Source organism: Desmodus rotundus, chromosome 9 (assembly GCF_022682495.2).
Source record: "Desmodus rotundus isolate HL8 chromosome 9, HLdesRot8A.1, whole genome shotgun sequence".
Taxonomy (NCBI): Eukaryota; Metazoa; Chordata; class Mammalia; order Chiroptera; family Phyllostomidae; genus Desmodus; species Desmodus rotundus.
The window spans coordinates 52,561,620-52,583,222 of NC_071395.1; the positions used below are offsets into that span (position 1 = coordinate 52,561,620).

The window sequence follows — 21,603 nt, forward strand, 5'->3', positions numbered from 1 at the left end:
GGAGAGGCTTAGGAACCTCCAGGGCATCTTGAAATGTTCCAACATCCGAATTACAGGAGTGCCAAAAGGAGAAGAGGAAGAGCAAAAAATTGAAAACTTATTTGAACAAATAATGAAGGAGAACTTCCCCAGTCTGGCAAAGGAAATAGACTTCCGGGAAGTCCAGGAAGCTCAGAGAGTCCCAAAGAAGCTGGACCCAAGGAGGAACACACCAAGGCACATCATAATTACATTACCCAAGATTAAACGCAAGGACCTACATCCAAGATTACTGTATCCAGCAAAGCTATCATTTAGAATGGAAGGGAAGATAAAGTGCTTCTCAGATAAGGTCAAGTTAAAGGAGTTCATCATCACCAAGCCCTTATTATATGAAATGTTAAAGGGACTTATCTAAGAAAAAGAAGATCAAAAATATGAACAGTAAAAATGACAGCAAACTCACAGTTATTAACGACCACACCTAAAACAAAAACAAGAGCAAACTAGGCAAACAACTAGAACAGAAAGAGAACCATAGAGATGGAGATCACATGGAGGGTTGTCAATAGGGCAGTGGGAGGGGGAGAGAAGGGGGAAAGGTACAGAGAATAAATAGCATAAATGATAGGTGGAAAATAGACAGGGGGAGGGTAAGAATAGTGTAGGAAATGTAGAAGCCAAAGAACTTATAAGTATGACCCATGGACATGAACTATAGGGGGGGAATGTGGGAGGGAGGGGGTGGGCAGGATGGAGTGGAGTGGGGGGGGAAATGGGACAACTGTAATAGCATAATCAATAAATATATTAAAAAATGGTGTTGGGAAAATTGAGCATGTACACAAAAAAATGAAATAGACCACCAACTTACACTATACACAAGAATAAACTCAAAATGGATAAAAGGCTTAAATGTAAGTTGCAAGGCCATAAAAATCCCAGAAGGAAATACAGGCAGTGGAATCTCAGACATCTCACATAGCATTATTTTTGCTGATGTATCTCCTCGGGAAAGGGAAACAAGGGAAAAAATAAACAAATGGGACTATATCAAACTAAAAAGCTTCTACACAGCAAAAGAAACCATCAACAAAATGAAAAGGGAACCCACAGTATGGGAGAACATATTTTCCAATGATACATTTGATAAGGGGTTAATTTCCAAAATATATAAAGTACTTATACATACAACTCTACACCAGGAAGACAAACAATGCAATTTAAAAATGGCCACAGAACCTAAATAGACACTTCTCCAAAGATGACATAGAGATGGCCAATGACATGAAAAAAATGCTAAAAGTCACTAATCATCAGAGACATGCAAATTAAAATGACAATGAGGCATCATCTCACATCTGCCAGAATGGCTACTATCAATAAATCAACCAACGACAAATGCTGGTGAGGATGTGGAGAAAAGGGAACCCCAGTGCACTACTAGTGGGAATGCAGACTGGTGGAGACACTGTGGAAAATAGTATGGAGTTTCCTTGAAATATTAAAAATGAAACTGCCTTTTGATCCAGCAATCCCACTTATGGAAATATTCCCTAAGAACCCCGACACACCAATGAGAAAGAATATATGCACCCTTACGTTCATACCACTGTTATTCATAATCGCCAAGATCTGGAAACATCCCAAGTGCCCATGAGTAGATAAGTGGATAAAAAGCTGTGGTGTGTTTACACAATGGAGTACTATGCGGCTGTAAAAAAGAAGGAACCCTTACCTTTTACAATGATGGACCTGGAGATTATCATGCTAAGCAAAATAAGCCAGTCAAAGAAAGACAAACACCATACGATTTCACTTACATGTCTAATGTAATGAACAACATAAAATGATAAACAAAGCAAAACCAGAGACATGGATACATCAAACAGACTGATAGATCTTAGAGGAAAGGGGGTGGGGGAGATAAAAGAAGGTAAAGAGATTAGCCAAAGAACATATATGCATAGCTGATGGATACACAATAATGGGATGAAGGCCAGGGGAAGGAGTGCTGGGTGGAGGTAGGCAAAGGGAGAGGATATGGGGGACAACTGTAACAGAGCCAACAATAAAAAAAGGCGATAAACTCTGTTTCGTGAACTCACCACTGTAAAACTACTTTTGCCCACCCCTGTAAATGTATCATTAGCAACAGCAGCACCAAAGGCAGGAGGGGTTAAATAGACGCTGTTTCAAGGTTCTGCGCTGTCTGGAATTGGTAAAAGCACTAATTTCTATTATACTTTAGAAACTGTAATAGGTGCATGTTGTAACCTTTATACAGTCATCATAAGAAGTTAAAAAAGTGGAATGAATAGGTTAATACAGGGGAGGGCAGTGAAACTGTAAAAAAAAATACTGATTAATCCCAAATTAAAGCAATGAAGCAGAGAAAAAGTAATACAGAACAGCTGTCACAATTAAAAAAAGTCAGATGGTGAATTTAAACCGAAATATATTGAGAATTAAATTAGATGAAGTAACTACTCCAATGAGAAGACAAAGATTGTCAGAATGGATTTAATAAAACAGCATTACTTTCTATTTCTTACAGAAGGCACACAGGTTTGAAGTAAAGGGATGGAAAAGATATACTATGCACAGGTTAATCAGATAAAGCTTTTACAAAGTCAGACAAAGTCAACTTTAAGACAAGAAACATTACTGTAGACAAGAAGGGGCAGTTTGTGATGATGCAAGAGTCAGTCCACCAAGAAGATGTGATTCTTCTTAGTTTGTGTACCTAGACTCAGTATGTATACAGTAAATATTGCCAGATTTAACAGGAGAAAATCGAGAAATCTGTAAAAATCACGGTGGGAGATTCTACAGACCTCTGTCAGTAAGTGATGGAAGCCGGCGAAAATGTCCTGGCACCGAGGGTGTGAGGGACGTGAGCAACAAACGTGATCTGAGTGACAAGGTTCTGTCAGCTGTACTCAACAGCTTCTGAAGACAGACTTCCAGTCTGCACACAAGACTGACCCACGAGGACCCTAAGCTGGGTCATAAAGCAAGTCTCACCACGCTCAATGGAACACACAGAACCTGTTGCCTGACTGTAGTAGAATGAAGCTATGAACTGATAATAAAGAATATCTAAAAAACCCACAAATATTTGGAAATGAGACAAAAGGGAAAATATTACTGCATTCATTCAGTTAATAAACACCGTTATTATCCTCCGGAGGATAATGGGGCACAGAGGTGTTGGGCAAGTTGCCTAAGGTTGCACTGATGGGAAGTGGCAAACCAGGAGCCGGGAAAGGCCAGTGGGCTGACCTGGGCTGTGTCCTGGACCACCATGCCTCACTGCCCTGGCAGCTTCACCCAGTCCAGCCCATGCCTACTGCTGGCACCGATACCCTGTCTGGACCTGGGAGTGTGCTGAGGGCAAGAGACAGAGGGGCCTCGGTGGGGAGGAGATGCAAACCCCTGCGGGTCATGGGAAAGCAAGCCAGGCCGCTGTGGGTGGGGCCATGCTGCCTGGGTAACCAAGCACGTGCTCTCCTGCCCCTGGGCCAGATGGCCATGGCAGGAAGTTTTTACATTGTGCATGGGCGCTGGCAAGATAATTAGATAAGAGGGAAGAGCCCTCTTACTCCCTTCCAGTACCAGATTGGGGAAGGGGCCAGGGGAAGACAGGCGCATGCACAAAAGAAGTTAAAATGGTGGGGGCGCGGGGTGGGAGTCGGGGTGGCAGGGCTGCTGAGCAGAACAGGACTGTCAGTCTAGCCAGGGGAACGAAGGGATTGGTTGGGAGGAGGATCCACCCAAAGCATGTGAAAGTTTTGCACTCGCATATATAATGCACACCCATGTTTTTTTCGCCCAAACTTTCAGGAAAATATTCTTTCGTTTTACAGTATGTAGATACAGAATTAGTACTACACTTGTATAATGCGCATCCTTATTTTTTCCCTCAAAAATTTGGGCCAAAAAGAGCACATTATACATGGCAAAATATGGTAATTGGTCATTCTGAGAAAGCACCTGGTCCGTCCCACACCCAAAACTAATACAAACCCAGGGGAACAAAGAGACGCACTCTTGGTCATTGCTGGCTTCTCGGGACCTGCACTCAGATGGTGGGCTGGCCGGTCCTCTTTGTGGGCAACGCAATCTCAGCAGTCATGTGGCCCCATGGCCTCCGGGAGCAAGTCTCTCTCGCTACGCTGCCCTGGTGGAACATTTGAGTTGCCTTTGCACACTCTCCAGCCCTGGAGCATGGAACTTTGTAGCCTGAGAAGCCACATGGCCAATGGCAGTGCTGGCACCACACACAGCCTCCAGGAGGGAGCCTGAAGCCAGACAGCAGCAGGAAACAAGCTAAGCTACCTGGATGGCCACTTAGCAGCCACCTTAGGCTCTAAAAGGTGGTACTTCAAAATGAAGCAGGAATTCTGGGTAATGCCTTTTGTGTTGTTCTTGCTGAGGATGCCTGGGTTTTGTGGAAGAGATGAGCTTTGAGGCCAGAAGTTCCCCATTCTCCCAGATCGTTCAGCATCTGAATAAAACCCTTCTTCCTTTTTCACCAGCCTCTGCTCCTAGAGTTGGCCCTGTGGTAGCAGAGGGCAGCAGAGCCCCACTTCAGTCTGGTGACACTGCCTCCCATGGTCTCCATCACATGGGAACTGAGAGGCCTCCAGGTCATCTATTCTTATCTTAGAAAAAAATTTATAAAAAGTGTTTCTTCATTTTAAAAAAATCTTAATCTCTGGATTTGCATATCTATAAACTGCTCCACCCATCTTTTTGGGAGTCTCCAATCAGTGGGAACGGCCAGGCCAGTGTTCAACTCCTAAATCCCTCTAGAAAAGTGCTCCTGATCTCTGCTTCTTTAGTAGGGCCTTCTCCTCCCCCTTACTCTGGGGAATTGTAAATGATTACACCCAGCTGCTTCTCTCCTCTGCTAAAAGGAACTTTTATGGAGTTTTATTGTTGTTGTTTCTTATTGCCAAAGTTATACAAGCTGGTGATAAAAATGTGGCAAATGCCGTAAGTAAAAGAAAGAAAGTCATTTGCAACACCACTCTCAGAGGTAGCTGTTAGCACCCTGTAGTGTATACCCCCTCTGGCCTTTTCTCTGTACACACATATTTGCTTTTTCAAGCCAGAATCGTCTTTTACATAGTGCTTTGTAAACGCTCCACGCCTCACAGTGTATTGCAAACATTATGCCTCATCGTCTGTTCTTTTACAAGATTTTCATTAACATCTTATCGCTAACTTTTTTACTGCTATAAAGATGGTCGAAGTTAATATCTTTGTAGCTAAACTGTCCATAACCTTGGGACAAATCCCTAAAAGTAAAATTGCTGGGTCAAAGGGCTGGAAAAGGGAACACTTTGCGGCACTGTGTTAACTGCCCTTCAGAAAGCCTGTGCTCATGTCCGCAGCAGAGCTCCGGCTCCCCCACCCTCGACCCTTCTAGCTGTGGCCGCGTTTTCAGACCTTCCCCGCTGATAAGCAGGAAAAGGTATTTTGTTTTAAATAGCTTTTTTCTTTTTTGGTTACTAGTTGGGCTTTTATTTTCCCATGCTCATTGTACAATCAACTAGTTGGTCGATTATGTTGCTATTTTGGGAAATTATCTCTTCGAGTTTGTTACCCCTTTTTCTATTAAATGTTCGCCTTTCCCTTATTGCTTTACCAGATTCATGCAGCCCTCTGAAAGGAAAAATCGTCAGGTAGAAGCCAACGACCGTGTGGAAGAGCAAAATGTCAGGCCGCACCCTTCAAGGAGGGACCTTCACTCTACCACCCGCGGCAGACCCGAGGCCTTGCCCGCTCCTCTCAAGCACCAGTTTCGGTTCTGAGCTTGAGCTTGAGTTCAGCCCCTCCTCAGCCCAAGACCCCAGTGCTGGAGGGATCTGGAGGAAATCTGTCCAGGGTGGTCTCACCCCTGCAGCTCATCTGGTTCACCAGAACCTTGGCAGCATGGGCCGCCTGCAACTCGGATGATCGCATTTATAACCGAGCCCCAGCCCACATGCAGAGGAGATGGGTGATACAAGGTCACGAGAAGCTGCAGAGCGCAGGGGCCCGGACGCACTGTCAAGTCGGGAATAAGAGCCCCAGGCCCTGTGGCTGGGGCAGCAGCTGCACTCGTGAGCCCAACAGCGCTCGTGATTTACGTGACCAAGCCTCCCCACCCCCGCCGGAAAAGCTCCTGGCTTCTCCCCAGAGCCCCAGCTGTGCAGGAGCCACGCCCAGGGCAGGCACTGGCCCAGCTGTGCTACAGCCGTCCCCAGGGCGGGCGCCTGCGAAACAGGCTAGGTCAAGCCGTTTCCCGGTGGCTGAAGATGCTCTCTCTGATGAAGCTGCGGGGAAGAGAGGGGGGTGCTGTGGGCCCCTGGCCTAGTACATGTCAGGCACTTACTAAAAACGGGGTGGACAGACTGACGGGTGCCAGAAAGGAGGAGGGAGGGGTCTGGGTGAAAAGGTGACGGGATTAAGAAGTACACATGGGTTGTTACAGAACAGTCATAGGGATGTAAATTACAGTACACGGAATATAGTCAACACTGTTGTAATAACCTTGTGTGGGGCCGGGGGTACTGGAAATGTCAGGGGGACCACTCTGTAAAGTGCGTGATTGTCTAACCACTGTCCACCTGAAGCTAATACAAAATAATATTGAATGTAAACTGTTACCGAAAAATAAAATAAAAAAAGAAGCAGAATGCAAAGCTGTCATACAAGTTTTCAATTTTAAATTAAAGAAAGAAAGAAAAGCAAACAGAAGTGCACTATGTCTCTAATAAACAAATGCGGTAGATGCTCCTTCAACCCTTCTGAACATCTGGTGAGGTCTGGATTGATGGGAGACACAGTATCTGTCCTCTTCAGACCCGCTGGCAGTCCTCTCTCAGGGTGCCGTATTTCTCTAAGGCCATCAAAGAGCCTGGAGGAAACCTCAGTTGGGACAGTTTTTAGACAACAGGAAGATCTATGCTCAACATTCACCTGTGAAAACCTCCAAGGTCATCGGCAACCGAAGAAGAGTCGACGCCAGTGAGATTGCACGGCCACCCATCATGGACACCCCAGGACCATCCTCTACCCTGACCACAGCCAACACTTCTGCAGCTCCTGCAGTCGTACCAAACTAAGGCAGTGTCACCGGACCTCTACGGGCACTCAGGGGAACCATCCACGGGAGGAAGGCCCTCCTGGGAGAGCATGCTGTGAAAACCGCATCCGTGGCAGCAGATGGTCCTAAGTATTCACACAGGTCACTCGGGAGTGCGCCCTCACACCCAGGGGTGCAGTATCTGACTGACTGGAGTAAGAGCCAGCACGTGCCAGACGAGGGTGGCTGTGGCTTATCGGAAGGTAGTCAATTATCTCTCCCAGTATTTTTTCACGGGGCTCTGGCTAAGCAGTTGGAGACACTCTTACAATCAGTTCCATCCATTGGAACTCCCAAGAATGAGCTTAGGTCGTTCCTCCTGGGTCCATCGCTTGCAACAGCATACTTGAAAACTTGAAATAAATATTTAGTCCAAATACTACACAATATTGGAGAAAGACTTAATACTTAAATAAAAAGATGTCTTCACTTGTGCTGTATAAACTAGGAAGGTGCTAAGAGTTCAATGGGAGGGTGGGTTCCAGGGAATTTGCAGTGTCTGCAAATAAGACTTTTAAGCAGGACTTAAGTCAACATGTTCCCCCTGGCCTTGCAAGGAGTTGGAGCTGAGGCGGAGAAAGCGGTTCTAAACCTGGATTTTGCTCAAGTTGCTCAGTTGATTATGAACAGTGCTACTTCAATTGTCTGATAAGCATCATTTGTTGGAGGACACCTTTAGTTTTGAAGCATATGTTACTCAAGGAACTTTCTAGTACATTCTAGAAATAATAATTTCCATGATTCCAGGAATGGCATTGTAGTGATCATGGATGAATATCTAAAAATTCTTTCTTTAATTTTGACCCAACAAGCTTCTAAAAGGAAAAGGAGAACATGTACAATGGGCATTTCCAGGGTCCTTTTCTTAAGTTCTAGTTTGACAGCGGAATCATTCAACCTAGGAATGGGTGTGAAAGGCCTGCTCCCCATAATATCTCTGAGTCTTAAGTTATCTTTGGGGCTACTCAAATTTTTTTCTCCCCACCAAAAGCAATCGTATTTGAATCACTTCATCACCTACCTGAAGAAGGCATTCTGTGTTGTAGAATTTGCCTAACAAAACTTTCTGAAAATCAAATGACTGTTGACTTCCCCAGAATATTCTTAAACACTATCACAAACTGTGGCCTCTTAGCACTGACACCTTACTCTGTGGCCCAGTCAAAAAAAAGTGCCCAATGTGACTTGGCAGGTGTGGCTCAGTTGGTTGGGGCATTGTCCAATAGACCAAAAGGTCGCGGATTCCATTCCCAGTCAGGGCATGTGTCCAGGTTGTGGGTTCAATCCCTGGTTGGGGCAGGTACAAGAAGGCAATCAATCGATGTTTCTCTCTCATTCTCTTTCTCTCTCCTTTCTTCTCTCTCTCTAAAAGCAATGAAAAAGTGTCCTTGGGTGAGGATTAAAAAAAAAAAAAAAGCCCAACATGACCGAGTCCTCGTTAATATAAGGGCATACTCAGATAAGGGGGAAAATAGTGTATATAAAAATTATGCACTACTTATGCATAGTGCATTCCATGCATTTAGCAGAAAGCACTGTTCCCCTTCCCACCACCACCAATCTTATTCTCTGGGGCGCAGGACTGTCCCAAAGCAGGCCTGATTCCAGCTCCAGATTTGAGTGACAGCTCTGCTGCTTCTGAGGCCCCTACTGGGCAGGAAATGATTCCCTCCTCCCATCACTTGCTGCGCACCCTGTGCTCTGGAGCACCCAGTAACTGGCTTGCTATCCCAATGGGACGCATCACATAAGCAGCCGTGCTACTCCCCAGCCAGGAGCAGTGGCCTGCGATGCAAAGGACACTTGCTTAGTGTATTCAACAGTGGAGTGCAGGGCTCAGCTGTCTCTGCCAGATGTAAGTATCTTGATCTGGGGTCCGGGGTGGGGGGAGCTGTCTTCTCCACCAGACTCTCCCCCACTCAGGTCACCAGGGACTCCTGCTCCACCAGCAACAGTGATGAATGGCTTTCATTCAGAGCCCAGGGCACATGGCAGAGGGGCTTCCCCAGCTGACCCCACAAAGTCCGGGTGCTCGCTGACCCCACGTGGCACACACTCCTTTGTAGAGGAAGGCTGTCTTAAGAGAACGGGGAAGTGGGTGGCAGACAAGAGGACCCTTCTGAACCTCATCAGAAAAGATCACCAACTTTGACACCATGCTTGGCCAGGGCTGGTCCATTTGTCCCCTGGCCCACGATCCCACCTCAGTCACGTCTCTTTCTGGCCACAGAGCACAGTTTAAAGGTAAGAAGGCAGGCCTACAAAGCTGAAAATAATCCTATAATCCCCTCTCCTCACTGTCCCCTCCCCACCCCCACCCCCCCACCATTGTTAGATTCAATTTTCTCATCCCTACAGCACACAGCCCGTTAAGAAGTGGCAGGGGAAATCCCAAATCGGTGCTGCTGCTTAAAGACAACACTGCTGTGGCAGCAGAGGAAGCTGAGTGAGGTGAGGATGCCCCGTGGTTCAATTAGCCAACCCCAACCCCTAAGAAAATGGAGACAGGGCACTGACTGGTGGGGCTCAGTTGGTTGGGCGTCATCCTGCAAAGCAGAGGGTCACCAGTTCGACTCCCGGTCAGGGCACACGCCTGGGATGCGGGCTGGTCCCTGGTTGGGGCATGTGTGAAGGGCAGCTAATCGGTGTATCTCTCACACATCGATGATTTTCTCTCTCTCTTTCTCCCTCCCTTCCTCTCTCTTTAAAAATAAATAAATAAAATATTTTTTTCGATGGAGACATGACTTGACTACAGGATAACATCATAACTAAAAGAGCATGGTGCCAGCACCTGAGAGGGGTCTCAGATTCAAATGTGGCTTCTGCAAACGGAGAAGGGCCTTAGGGTCCTACGGACACTGCTTCTGTAAGAAGTCCCAGGTGCCCAGTGCAGTGACCAGCTCACAGCAATGCTTGATGAGTGGTAGCTGTTTAAATTATAAAACCGCAAAACCTGAAAAACTTCCAGGAGGGGCGCCACTTCACCCATTGACCACTCTTCTTAAAAATCAATTAATTAAAAGTAATTAATGAATTAATGTATAAATCCTCACCGGAGAATATGTTTATTGATTTTAGAGAGACAGTAAGGGGCAGGGGGAGAGAGACACACATCAGTGGGAGAGAGAAGCATCGATTGGTTGCCTCCCAATCATGCCCCAACAGGGAATCACACCCACAACCTTTTGTGTACAAGGACAACCCTCCAACCGAGCCAGCTGGCCAGGGCCCAACCACCACTCTTAACACACCACTTGGGTAACAGGTTTTAATCACCCTTCCCCGACCCCACTACCTCCCCCCCCCCTCACACACACACTCCAGACACAATGTTTCTCAGAGCTAACAATCAGGAGCCAGACTGGTCTGAATTTCCATGCCACTTTGAAGGAAACATTAAAATCCATAAAGGCAGCAGTGGGAGAAGAGAAGGCAGGCTCAGAATGGTATTCAAAATGGCAGGCAATCCAATCATTGTTTCCAGGGGAGGAAGTGGAGTTAGCGATGGGCTCCCTTGAGTGTAAATTCCCCCAAGGGCTTGGTCCAGGCACAGACACCTCGGTGGGGAGGCAGGGCTCACTTGAACTGTATGGGTAAGAATGATCGCCTGGCCAGACCACTGGGAGCAGGCAGAGGGCAGGAAACAGGAGGAGCCGCTGGAGGAGAAAGGAGCCGCCTGAGGCAGCAGGCAGAGCTGTGGTGTCTGGGTGACTGAGCTAGTGCCTTGCGAAGGCTCTACCCCTCCTGCAGGGCATTCCACTCTTGGCAGCGAACTCCCCACACCTAGGCAAGGTGGTGGCAGGAGGAGCATTGCGCTGAGTATGCGCAAAGCTGTCAAGAGAATTGGATGGAGTAAAAGCCCTCCTACCCACTTTCAGTACCTGAGTGGGGGTGGGACCAAAGAAGGCAGGCACATGCGCCAAGGAGATCAGAATGGCGTCAGGGGGAGGTGCTGGACCAAAGACACCTGTCAGTCTAGCCTGGGGAAAAGAGGGATTGGTTGGGGGCGGGGGCCCCTGAAGTGTGCACAAGTCTGGGAAGTTAATTGAGCATATATTTGAGGAAGCATCTGGCCCTTTCCACACCCAAAACTGATATAAACCGAAGGGAAGGAAAAGATGCTTTCTTACCCATCCTGCAAATCTGTTGGCTGGTGCATTTACAGGACCTTCTGACCCTGGAAGCCACAGTGGCCAATGGTAGCACCAGCCTCACAAGTGAGTTCCAGGAAGGAGCCTGAGGCCTGACAGTGGCTGGGAGAAAAGCTGAGCTGCCTGGATGACCACTCAGTGGCCACCTGTGGTTCCCAAAGATGGTACTTTAAATGGGAGACGGAACTCAGCATACTGCCTTTGGTTTTGGTCTGCCTGAGGACAGCTGGGTTTTCCTCTGGGTTTCCCAGAGGAGATGAGCTTTGAGACAAGAGTCTGCCGTTCTCCCAAATCATGCAACATCTGAATAAAAACCCCTTTCCCTTCTCACCATCCTCTACCTTTAGAATTTGCCTGTTGGTAGTGGTGGGCAGACAAACCCCCACACTGGTTTGGTAACAAGAAGAGCATACTGGGTGGGAGGGGACAGGAGGGAGCATACAAACATGTTTGGTTTTCTTTTTAAGAGATGGCATTTCCAGTTCTTAAGTGATGGTTTCTGCAAGCCTTTCCTGTTCAGCTTTCTCGTGCCTCAGACATAGTCAGTCATAGCAGGACTCACCCTTGGCTTTGTGCACCCGCTGTGCTCCAGGAGCTTTCCAGTGGCCTCATCTATGTGATGCAACCTGGGTCTACAGTCAATTGTTCAGGCCTGAGCCCCTCCGATGAGGCCTAGATCCAGGACCCAGAGAAGGAAGGAGCAGTTGGTACAGAGGCCACAGCCACACTTCTGGCTTGTCTGGAAATGCCTGCCTACACAGGGGAAGGGTAGTGGGGCTGTCTGAAAGTGCATTAAGAGCCTGTGAACTGGGACCTTGCTGTCCACAGAAACACTGTCTTCCTCCCAGGAGCCCAGTGAGTAACAGCAGCAGCACCAACTGCCACATCACCAAAGCTGGCCGGGCTCGGCTGCACGGTGCCAGCTGGTGCGCTGTCCCTGGCGATCACTCCGGGAGACAATGGCATGCAGAGCGCAGTGCCAGGTACACAGAGCCCTGTACGCTCTCGCTCTTGCTGGGGAAAGCAGACTTTCTCAGCTACTGCCGGACCTGATCAATGTCACGCGTGCTGATCACAGGCTTTTCTGGGCTTCCTTCTAAGAATGACTCTAAGATCCTTATTAGAATGGCATGGCATGGCTCCCACTTGCCTCCGCTGTCTTTAGTGTGACATGCACTGGCTTCAACCCCCAACACTGAGCTCTTGCCACAGTGACCTGAGTGCCTGTGGTTCCCAGAAGACACCTGCTTCCATGCTATCTTGCCGTTCCCTGGTCTAGGACACTGCATATCCACCTTCTGAACACCTGCTCTTTGTTTAAGAATCACATGAGTATGGCAGCTCCTCAAAAAATTAAGAATAGAGTTACCATATGACCCAGGAAACCCAGGAATCCCTCTTCTGTGTATCTACCCAAAAAACTTGAAAAGATTTATTCACAAAGACACATGCACCCCTTTGTTCGGTGCAGCATTATTCATGGTGGCCACGACATGGAGACAACCCAAGTGTCCTTCAACAGAGAACTGGATAAAGAGGATGTGGTCCATACATTCTATGTAATACTACTCAGCCTTAAGAACTGATGAAATTCGGCCACTTGCAACACGATGGCTGGACTGTGAGAATATTATGCTAAGCAAAATAAGTCAGTCAGAAAAAGCAAAACCATATGATTTCACTCACATGTGGGGCATAAAACTGAAACTCTTAGACACAGACAACAGTATGGTAATTGCCAGAGGGAAGGGAAGTTGTGAGAGGTCGTAAAGGGGGCCAAGTATACGGTGAGGGAAGATGATTTGACTTTGGTTGGTAGGCACCCAATGCAATGTACGGATCGTGTATGTACACAAAACACAATTGCAGAAATGTACACAAAACCTATATGATCTTATTAACCAATGTCATCCCAATAACTTAATTTAAAAATGAAAAAATTTATTCACAAAAAAATAAATAAATAAATTTTAAAACAACAATCTGCTCACGAATAAATAACAAATCCTAAGAAATCTACTGAAAGACTATGAGAACTTATAAAGGAATTCAGTAAGGTTATAGGATGCAAGATCAATATTTAAAAATTAACTGCTTTTATATATTTAAAAAGTTTTTTTAAATGTAACTAAAAGAAAATAATTCTATTTACGATCACATAAAAATAAAATACTTAGAAATAAATTTAACAAGTGAGATGCAATATTTATACTCAGAAAACTACAAAACATCGTTGAAAGAAACTAAAGAAGATCTAAACAAGTGGGAAAACATACCATGTTCCCGGATTGGAAGACAATACTGTTTGTTTGTGAAAGGCTTGATATTGTTAAAATGAAAATAGAAATTAATCTACAGATTTATCACAACCTTTATTAGAATCCCAACTGACTTTTTTTGTGGAAATTAACAAGCTGATTCTAAATTCACACGGGACCAAGAATAGCCAAGACAATTCTGAGAAAGGATAACACAGTGGGAGAACTCACACTTCTCAGTTTCAACAGGTGCGCAAAGCAAAGGTGACCCATGCGGTGGTGCTGGCACAAGGAGAGACCTACAGGTCGATGAATAGAACTGTGAGTCCAATGATAGACTCAGATATCTACGATCAGTTGATTTGGACAAAGTTACCAAGACCATTCAGTGGGGGAAAGAATAGGTTTTGCAAAAAAAAAAAAAAAAAAAAAATGGTGCTGGAATAACTGGATAGCCACATGTAAAAGAAAGAAGTTGGATCTTTACCTCATGCTATTTACACAAATTAATTCAATATGGTTCAAAGACCTAAATATAAAACCTAAAACTCTGGAAGTGACTCTCAGAAGAAAACGTAAGGGTAAATCTTCATGACTTTGTGTAACCAAATGCGGGTCTGGCTGCCGGCCGCTTCAAAAGCCAGTGCTGGGGAGACAGGGGCCAATGTCAAGGAAAGTGGTATTTAGGTGCCGGCACCTGGAAGGTGGGGGACTCATGTTTCCAAGCTCATCTCCCTAAAAGATGGGGGACTCACGTCTCAAAGCCCATCTCCAGATCTCAGTGGAGGTGGAGGTTTTTATAAGGAGGGAGAGGGGAACAGAACAAAGAGATCAAGGGAGGGGGTTGCAAAGTCCTCTATGTGCAGATGAGCACGGTCAATTCCACTAAGGCAAGTGATGGTCCGGTGTGCGTCATCCTGGGTTCACGTCACCCCAGCTTCACATCCTCCTGGCTCCACGGTTGAAGGTCTCAAATCTCCCAGAGCCAGGATGACTTAAGGTCTGAGTCTGCATCTTTTGAAGTTAGTTGTTAGGCTTCTTATACAAACATGCTGTTTATCCACAAGCTACATATTAGTCAAAGTCAGCACTTGCAGAAACAATGTCAAAAGACTGATGGGGTGGGTTACAATTCCCCACTGTTACATTTGGATTTGTGAATGGTTTCTTAGACAAGACACCAACAGCACAGTCAACAAATGTAACCGTGACATCAAAGTCAAAAACTTGTGTGCATCAAAGGCACTGTCAAGATGGTTCCAGGGCAGCAGTGCTGAGGAGAGCAAGGGTATTTAACCAAGTGTTTACTGTACTGTTGCTGTCTCTTCCTCCTAAGACCATGAACCCCCTGGAGGAACATACACCTCAGTCTGCCTGTGCCCAGCAGATAATAAAAGTGCAGCACATGTGATGTGAACTGAGGAAGAACACAGACACTATTAAGGAAAAGAAAAGACAACCCACAGAATGGGAGAAAATATTTGCAAATCATACACCTGGTAAGGAACTAGTATTCAGAACACATAAAACTCTTACAAGTCAATAAGGAAAAATAATTTAAAAATGGACACAAGACTTGAATAGACATTTCCTCAAAGCTACACAAGTGGCCAATAAGCACATAAAAGTTGCTCAATACATTAGTCAGTAGGGAAGATGCAAATCAAACCCACAATGGAATAACATTTCACATCCACTAGGATGGCTATATTTCTTAAATTATATTGTATTGACTATGTTATTACAGTTGTCCCAATTTTCCCCCTCTGCCCCCCTCCACCCAGCCCTGCCCCACTCCCTCAGGCACAGTCCTCACACCATTGTCCATGCCCATGGGTCATGCATATGTGTTCTCTGGCTGCTCTATTCCCTGTCCTGTACTCTGCCTCTCTGTGACTATACTGTAACTACCAATTTGTATTTCTTAATTCCGTCACCTTTTTTGCCCATCCTCTTGACTCCCCTTCCATCAAAACATTCTCTGTATCTATGATTCTATCTCTGTTCTGCTTGTTTGTTTTCTAGATTCAATGTTGATAGATATGTATTTATTGCCATTTTATTGTTCATATTTTTGACCATCTTAAAGAAGACCCTTTAACACTCCATATAATACTGGTTTGGGCCCTGGCTGGTGTGGCTCAGCGAATTGAATGCCAGCCTGTAAACCATAGGGTTGCCGGTTTGATTCCCTGTCAGGGCACATGCCTGGGTTGAGGGCCAGGTCCCCAGTGTGGGGTGGGGGGTGCACGAGAGGCAACCACACATTGATGTTCCTCTCCCTCTCTTTCTCCCTCCATTCCCCTCTCCAAAAATAAATAAAATCTTTAAAAAAAAATACTGGTATGGTGGTGATGAACTCCTTTAGCTTTTTCTTGTCTGGGAAACTCTTTATCAGTCCTTCGATTCTAAATGCTAGCTTTGCTGGGCATAGTGATCTTGGTTGTAGGTCCTTGCTTTTCATCACTTTGAATATTTCTTGCCAATCTCTTCTAGCCTGCAAAGTTGAGGGCCAAACCTGGAAATAGAGGTTTTGGAAATACGGTTTTACTGGAACACAGGAAGCTCATTTCTTTGCTTGCTGTCTATGGCCACCTGCTCACCAGAACAGCAGAGTGGACCAGCTGCGACACAGGCTGAATGAACTGTAAAACCTAAAATATGTGCTGTCTGGCCCTTGGAGAAGAAATTGACCGACCCTGGTTCTAGAAACATCACTGAGGCTACCGCATAACGGTTGGTTTCACGCGGGTTAAGACCAAGGGAAAGGAGGCCGGTGAGGGAACTAGCCCTCTGCTAGTTCCCATGGACAGCACTGGGTACGGGCCTGACATTGTGGTGACAGGCGACGGAGGGTTGTCGGTGGCTGGGGAGGTGGGCATGGCTTTGAAAGCTGCCAGAAAGAAAAAAAACACATGGGGAATATCAATTTAAGAAAAATCAGAAGTACCTCTGAAAAGGATTGAAGGCCCCACAGGGCTGCACCGATGTCTAAATTTTAGGGTTTTTCTTCTTAGTCATTAAAATGCCACCTAAACATCGAGCTTAGCAGAGCACTCTCAGACAGACCACCTGGACTCAAGGCAGCCTCAGAGGATTTTAAAGACTACCCTTCCAGGCATGCTGGAGCAAGAGCAGGTAACCTGAGGAACAGTCTCTCTCTCTTCGTGGATAAAAACGAAAGTCTGTCCAGATACATGCTTGGGATTGGTGGCATTTACCTATGCCCACTATTGGGGGCTGGAGTTTACTTTAAAAATGTACTTTATTCAAATTAATATTTGTATTGGTGTTACAAAAGCCTTAGAAAGAGATTGAGGAAAGCAGCTTTCTCAATCTGTGAGCCCTGCGGGCCTCTGGAAGGCTGTGCTGCTCACGCCCACGCCAGCGGTCCCCAGGACTAGGCCGGCGGTGGCAGGAGTTCACAGATCCAAATTCGAGGGCGCTATAAAGGAGCTGAGCAAATTAAGCTGCTCACAAGTCATCGGTGTAAGTGATCTTCTCATAAAGCACATGCTTTACAGGCAAGTGACATGATTTCCTCAGAGGACACTTAGTACTATGTTGGCAACACACCAAGGGGACATACGGGAGCTGCTGCCACCGGATGTCCACTCGGCCAGCTGTGTCTGCTTGTCTGACAGGGGTTTCAACAATGAAAAAACAAAAAAAAATTACCATTCACATATAAAATGACAATATAATATTACAGGTATTCCAAGGGGAGGGGACCAAAAAGGCTTGGGCAAGAACTTATCAGCTGTGATCCTAATCGCACCCATTAGCGGCTGAGTCAGGTCTCGCTCTGCACCTGTACTGCCGCACACAGCCTGCCCAGGCGGATCGTCTGCCGGGAAGCACCAAAGATTCTTACAACTCTGAGCAGAAATCTTATCTGAACTGTCACCATCCTGCTTCCTCAGTGGCTGTTCTGGAAGGGTGGTCCTGATGCATAAAGGCTTCTCAACACAGGTGGCAAGGCAAGACGGGCCAGGTGTGTTCCTTGCCATCCACGCACTGTGCTTGCCAGCAGGTACAGCGAGCATTCCTAGAGCAAGGTCTGAAGACATGCTTCAGCCTGGACACAGCTGGAGACTCAGAAGACAAGCAGCGCAGTGCTGAGGCCACGTCTCATGGACATCCGCTTGGCTCTGCCTCTTCTGTCCACCGTCGCCAGTCCGGCTGCCCTGTGGCCTGGGACAGGGCAGGCTCCAGCCACGCCACCTGACCCTCCTGGCCCACCCAGGGTCCAGAGCACAGGTGGGTCTGTGTTACACTGCCGTGCAGACTGGCCATGAGGTCTTTCCCCCAAGGGAAATGAACAATAGTGATTACCGCTGTTCTTCTGAAACCCGGCAGGCCTGGGGAGGGGGAACTAGACCTCCTCATGCCCCAAAACTGCAGCAGGAAGGAAGCTCCTGGAGCTGCTGATGTGGTCTCACCTAGAAATTCCACCCCCACGGAGACAGCCCATTACTCAGGAGGAAGAGAATGGATGGTTGCCAGAAGGTGGTGTGGTTTAAGGTTAAGGCTTTGCCTCTTTTGAGTTCTGCTGTTGAATAGTGGGATTAGAGGAGCCCAAATAAGGAATAAATACAATATGAATAAATTATAAGAATCAACAAAACTCAGATCAACTGTAAACGGATGTTTTGGGGGAAATTAGGAACATTTTAAATATGGACTGGGTATTAAATGATCCCAAAGAATGATTGGTAATTTTCTTAAGTAAAATAATTGCATAATGTTTATTTAATATTATATTTTTAGAGATCCTGCTAAAATACATAGGGATGTAATGATTTGATGTCTGGGATTCGCTTTGAAATACGTCAGTGAAAAAAGAGAGAAAGGGGTGGGCAAAGCAAAGGTGGAAAAAATAGCTGTTGACGCTGGGGCCTTCTCCTACAACTGTGCATATTTGAAATTTTTCAGAAATTAACTTTTAAATAAACAATGCGGAATTTTCTGGAACATCAGAAAGCTTCACGGATGGCCATCGATGGCCTTGGGAGAAGGCAGGACTGGGGCGGGCGAGGAGCGCGGCTGTGAAGGAGACAGAGCGAAGCGGCACAGCCGGGTTTTCGTCGGTGCTGCAGGCAGACGGCAAGTGCAGGCTCTGTCTCCACACCTAAGTTCCACAGTCAGCTTTGCCACTTACCGCCAAGTGGCCTTACACCAGGTCCCGTTTTAACACGAAGTCCCAGGGATTCAGATGCGCGCGCGCGCACACACCGAGACTCAACCCCCAGGGGTCCATGGGGTGCATGTGTGCACTTCTCCATGAGGTTCATGGCCACTCCAGGGACAGACACTAGGGACCAGGAAGGGGACTAGGACAAGGGGGTGGGGGAGATGAATAATAAGCTAAGTCACCAGCCAGTGCGTCAGTCATTTCATCTGGGAACTGACCAGAGAAATGAACATTTCATCTTCCTAAACACCATCCCTGACCACGAAATTCACAATACACCATAAATAATAATAATTCCACTAAGAGTGACAAATAGGCTTGGGGGCTTCCAGGACAGACAGGCTAGGGGTGGTGTGAGAGATAGGAGTTCGAGACCCACACTGACTAACCAGGTGGCTTTGATCTCTAGCATTCTCTTCCACAAAGAGAAACGACTGGACTGGTCTCCGCAGTCCCGAGATTTTAGACGACGAAATTAATACGGGGCTTGTTTCCCGCTCTCATGCTCCCCTCCCCTCTCATCAGGGCTTGAGGTTCCCTAGACACGAGTAGTTAGTCCCCTTCCCCTGCGGATTCCCGCCGCCCGTCCCCCCACCTCGCCCCCGCTGGTATCTGGGGACGTTTACCAGGGGTGGGGGTGACAGAGAGAAAGGAATCTCAATCACGCTGGTCTCTTCCAATCATTTCTATTCCGCGCGGCGCCGTCGTACAGCGACACCACCGGCGAGCCGCTAAACCCCAGCGCTGCGACCAAAGCGCCTGCGTAGAAGTTGCCGTCCCCGAGGACAGCAGGAGTATCTCGAAAGACTAGGACTTGAGCTCTACCTCGGAGCGATCCCGCACCCACGACGGACCGTGGGTTTGTGCTGGTTCTTTCCAACTCCAGGGCCTCTCTGTCAAAATGGCAGGAGAGGTTTCCGGGTCCCCGGACTAGCCAGGGTGACTTGGGAGAGCACACCTGGAGTGCGAAGCGCACCTCTCCACCCACAGAACTCAGGGGGTTCGGGCGCTCAACCGAGACCTTACTGGAAGGCTGAGGAGAAAACCCAATTCCAAGCATTGGGTGCTGGAGTTCCCAGGCTCAGCCCCCGTGACCCTCCCCCCCCCACCCCCCGCTCCAGTCTAGTGGGCTCAACATTTCCAGATCTGTGGCTCAGTGCGACCCCTGCCCCCGGCGCACCCCACATCCCTCAACGCCATAACTCCGGGCACGAGCACAGCCCGCGTCCCTAGCCCCTCGTTGCTTCCCCCTGGGCACCTATTGCACACTGAGCCTCGACAGGCACTGCCCTGTCTGGTTGCAGGCACCCCAGGGGGCAAGGAACCGAGCGCCCCACTCCTTGGGGAGTGCCAGCAGCATCGCCTGACCCTGCTCCAGAGGTGGGGCTGGGTGGGTCCGCCCGAGTGGGAAGGGGCATCCGCTGGCCTGCATGCTCCGAATCTCTCAGAGCAAGAAGCCTCCACCGTGTATGCCGCCGTCCCGGCGCGGGAACCCCAAGCACGGTGCAGAGACGACCTCGCGGGGAGTGGAGTCCGCAGACCCCGCGAGGACGCTCTCGCTTCCCCTCGAACCGCTGCCCTCCCAGGAGGCCACAGGGAGCAGCGCTCTTACTTGGTAGAAGGGGTCCTCCCTGGCTTGGCTGGGGCCAGGTTTTCCACGGTGGCTCCTGTCCGCGCCCACGCCGCCGAGCCCCTTTCCCGAGCAGAGGGGCGGTTGGAGAGAGCTACGTGCGAGGTCTGGGAGCCGCGGGCTGAAGTACCTCCTTCACGCCTTTCCCAGTACTTTTAACCGGAGTCGGGCAGCAAACCCCTCCCCGGGCCCACCCCCTCCCTGAGGGCGGCCACCGCATTGGCCCGGCCCGTCGTAATTGGAGAGCTCTGACTTCCCAGGCGAAGGCTGCGTTCGGAGACTGCGCGCTAGTGGCGCAGCCCTTAGAAGCTCTTCCCGCCCAGCTTTCCGAAGCCTGAAAAGCTGGGGCAGGGGTGGGGTGGGGTGGGGTGGGGTGGGGGTGGGGGTCTTTTCTCTACAAGATTCCTTTACTGCCCACCCCCTCAACGCTGCTGAATTTTAGCCTGTGATGTCCTTCTCACCTTCTCAACTTTAGGGTGGAGACTAATCCAGCTCCTTGTCCAGAGAGCCAAGCACATAGTAGACATTCCATAAAAACCGATAAATGGCCTTGGCTGGTGAGGCTCAGTGGATTGAATGCCCACTTGCGACCGGAAAGGTCGTGGGTTTGATTCCCAGTAGGGGCATATGCCTGGGTTGTGGGGCCGGGAGAGGTGTGTGCAAGAGGCAACCAATCAATGTTTCTCTCCCTCTTTCTCCCTCCCTTTCCCTGTCTCTAAAAATAAAGAAATAAAATATTTAAAAAAAAACTGATCAATGAGGGAGTTCAGAAACTTTCATCCATCTCTCTTGGGCTTCTCCTCGAGGGGGAAAGCGGGTTCCGAACCTGAGACAGCAGCCTCCTTTTGTGCAGCAGATCCTGTGTCTGGCCTTTGCTAAGTCTCTCCCTCCCAAGGATCCATTCTCTCCTTTGTGAATTAAAGGCTTTTGATTAAAGGCTTTGGCCACCACTTCCACCAGGCCCGGGGAGTCTTGAGAGTAAGATGGCAAGGGAAGGGAACCAACGTCTGAAGCCTTCCTCCCTCCTTAGGTGGGGTGACTTGGGGGAAGAACAGTAGTCGCCTTCTGGCTCCACAGTGTCCAGTAAGGCACAGTGCCTGGGACCAGTCAGAGCCACTGGAGGTGGAGGTCATTTGGGGAAGAGACAGCTTTGAAGCAAGGCTCCAGTCTGTGAGCCTCTGTGCAGACAGAACCCAGAAGTGTACTGTCAACAGCCCTTTCTGGATCCTTTCCTGGCTCCTTCCTCAGCC

At 47.9% G+C, this 21,603-nt stretch overlaps 1 protein-coding gene across 2 annotated transcripts in view; it reads right to left on the bottom strand.

Moving 5' to 3' along the window:
* LOXL2 (lysyl oxidase like 2) overlaps positions 1-20,478 on the bottom strand; it is a 92,031-nt gene extending 71,553 nt beyond the window's left edge. For both annotated transcript variants that reach the window (XM_053911079.2, XM_053911078.2), the window contains exon 1: positions 20,336-20,478. The gene's annotated coding sequence lies outside the window, so the exon portion shown is untranslated. The remainder of the gene's footprint in view (positions 1-20,335) is intronic.
* Positions 20,479-21,603: the final 1,125 nt, after the last annotated feature.